Below are 3,444 nucleotides of genomic sequence, written 5' to 3'. Positions count from 1 at the left end.
CATTAAGACATCCGATCTTACCCAGCCTGTTTATTGGCGTAACTAGGATCATTTTCCTTGTCGGATTTTACACTCTTGCCTAGAACAATCACAAATTTTTAACAATCACAAACATAAATTTACGACCATGCCCCAGCAGGATTCGAACCCGCAGCTATCGCAACCAAAAAATTCAGACCAAAAAACATAGGATAAGAAAGGTAAATCTGTTAATTTTTTGGTTCTTCACTGGTTTTTCTGGAGAATATGCAAATATTGTTTCCAGGTCTCCCATTTAAAATCCCCCTTATAACAACAATTTTTATTGCTGTTATTATATCTAGAGAAATGTCTAAACCGTAGAATTAAACATTTATATTTGGCATTTTCGATATGACTGATCAAAATACATCCAAACACCTAATGTCCAAGCTAAAATGAATGTATTTGTTTTGCACAAATGTTGTAAAAAAATAAAAGCCTTTGTTAATTCCTGAGTGAAAATGGAGACATGAGTAGATAGTAACAAACAAAAGAATCTCTGCACCGAGCAAAAAAAAATGAAAGTAGAAAGTTTTAAAGAGGTAATTTGGGATTAGACTGAATACTAATGAGAAAACAATGAACTCCGAAAAGAAAAAAGTCAAAAAATAATAATTCAAGCCGCAGTTCTGCATCTTAGGTCGGTCTAACATCGGTTCGGATGAAATTCAATTTTCCGCGACAGCTGAACTGGGCCGAACTCTCGCTAAGACGCCGAGGGTGGCCGAGACGAGTGGGGAAGCACGGCTACGGACCGGAGGGACGAGGGCGGAACGTTAAAAAACAAGTTAATTAAAAAGTCGCGGGGTATTTTCGACTTATTTTCCATTTGGACAGCGTACCGTCAGTTGGTCTTTCAAAGCTCTAGATTTATTCGCTGCAGAACTTTTCCGTGAAATTAGTCGTCGTCTTCCGCGAAATTGAAACTAGAGTAGACTCCATAGTTTGCATATTTTATAGTTTTTCTCTCAATATTAAAAAAAACTTACCTCATAACCGGTTTTTTAATTCAATACGAACTGTACGCCAATAAACACAAGAGGTAGCGTGGCCGAGCGGTCTAAGGCGCTGGTTTAAGGCACCAGTCTCTTCGGAGGCGTGGGTTCGAATCCCACCGCTGCCAGGAGTTTTTTATTAATTCTACCGTAATTTAATTTTTGTTTATGTTACTTTAAAACTTGTTCTTACTTTAAATGTAACTAGTGGCAATATCAACAAAACTAACCTTAATAAAAATATTTTTAAAATATATAATAATGTCATTTTCAATAATCCAAGTCTGGTCTCATTAGAGAGAAATAATCATGACATTTAATAAAATGTTAATTTTTTTTATTAAATTTTATCAATTTTACATTTAAATTATTAAATTAAATTTAAAGTAAATAAGACCTTTGATATAATCTAAGCTACATTAATACACATATTTCTGTTTTCTTTTGTTTTAGCGCACTGACATTTGTCCTTTTAAAATATCACATGTAAACCCGTTAAATATAACCTAAAAACATCATACGATTTGAACGAAATGCCAATGAAAGGGTATTATAAGATATTACATATTTTATTTTCAGATAAAAATACCCATGGAGATAAGTTAGATTAAAAAATAAAATTCGCGGTGTTGTAGAATATTTTTTACCTGTTAGTGAGAATTAGTAACTGAACCTTAAATTTAAAATGTTTGTTTTTTATATTATACGACTTATTATTTGGTGCATATATTTCAATTGTTAAAGTTCTCATAACATATATGACGTTTACTAAATAACTCCGAAATATAAAATCATTTCAATTCTTTTATATGCGACCTCTATCGCCAGAAGAACTTATCATAAAAAAACAAATGGAAGACAAAAGAAGTAATCTTGTAATATGAATTCTATAGTTTTACGTTTCTCCTATATATGGCAAAAACATTTGGAACACAAAATGAAGAAATCTTCTTTCTGATATTAGCATTAAAAATTTTATTGTATTTTATGTTAAGGTACAAAAGGTTAACAATAATTAGGTTATTAAAAAGTGTATTTGAATAACATTGAGAAAAAAATTTGGTAAATGAGGTATTAATTTATTGACTAAAGCTGATGGAATATTTATCATAAACAAAGAACGCTTATGATAATGTAGGCAACCAGACATTCACTTATTGGAAAACAAGAATGACAGTATTCGTTGATTTGACATTAACCTATTTTCTGTTTGTTATCTGTAGCTTTGTACCACTAAACAAATGTTTCTATTGTCATGTAAACCTCTACAATGATGATATGTAACTTGTTTATAATTTCTTAATTACAAAATGTCAATTTTTGGCGTCATCTCTTGGCGTGCATAATAATAGTTTGCCTACTTTGATATAGAGCTCTCTACATATTACGTAGTAGTGTGCCTCGTCGTCAGGAGATGCCGGTTTAGGGCAAAATTTAATAAGCATTTAGAAAAGCACACATTTGGAGGGCTGCGCAACAGATCGGCCTTGGAGGGAAGCATCCCTAATTTTTCGTGTAGTAAGTCGTCTTCTGTCCGTGGTCTCGTGTCGCAGCACAGCTGCTAAGGTCGCAAGACAGAAGAGCGACAAATTAATAACATAAAAACTAGAGGGCGACAGATAGTCACCCGTACTATAGTTCCAAGTGATTACGGCTCGTTGTTTACCATACAAAAATCAAACGGCGGTAAGTGGTTGTCATGTGTTTTTGGTGGAGGGGATGGGGATACGGTGGACAAAGGTACAAAGGGAACATCAAAATAAATGAAAAAAATTGGAAACTGGCTAGAATGCAGCTTTTAAAAATAATATTTTATAATTGATGCATTCAAACTTGTTTACTATATAAATTATACTGATTAAATTTATATTTTATGGGGTTGAAATGTATTTATTTTTGTTGCGAATTGATAATAAATCCACGAATATCATTTGTGTATTTTAAATAAAAAAAATTATTAATGATAAAATAATTAAGGATATTGACAAATGTATTGACACGCTTTCTATTACTTCCCTCCTTTTTTATTTTCTTGATTTTATTAACCACTTTATTGGCTGAACTTTGATTATAAATAGTCTATATTTTATTCAATATTGAACTAATAAAAAAAGCAAATTTTGTGATGGTTTCAATTAAACTACATGAGATATTGTTTATTGTTGTTTCATTTTGAGCAACATTTAATTACATTAAGCACTTTTAATCTCAAAGAAATTTAATCTTTTTTCAATTAATAGTAATTACCTTAAGTAACTTTTGTTTTGGAGTGAGTTTGAGTATAGCCGATTTATTTTTATTTCCATTTTATCAAGTGTTATCAAATTAAATATTTCGATATTTACTTTATTTTAAAAATCTAAGTTGTTTATTTTTAGTTTTAGTTGGTGAGTGAATCTCAACTTCGAAATATTAGAATATATTAAAG

The 3,444-nt window shown here is 31.1% G+C and overlaps 1 non-coding gene across 1 annotated transcript; it reads left to right on the top strand.

The window, feature by feature from the left end:
- Nucleotides 1-1,062: 1,062 nt before the first annotated feature.
- On the top strand, nt 1,063-1,144 carry TRNAL-AAG (transfer RNA leucine (anticodon AAG)). Its single transcript has one exon. It is a non-coding gene; the product is annotated as a tRNA-Leu (tRNA).
- Nucleotides 1,145-3,444: the final 2,300 nt, after the last annotated feature.

The sequence above is a fragment of the Rhynchophorus ferrugineus genome, unplaced genomic scaffold, assembly GCF_030347505.1.
Source record: "Rhynchophorus ferrugineus isolate W39M unplaced genomic scaffold, kcgeb_rfMv2 rfM4, whole genome shotgun sequence".
Lineage (NCBI taxonomy): Eukaryota > Metazoa > Arthropoda > Insecta > Coleoptera > Curculionidae > Rhynchophorus > Rhynchophorus ferrugineus.
Note: the sequence above shows the minus strand (reverse complement) of the source record. Positions and strands in the feature narration are given on the sequence as shown.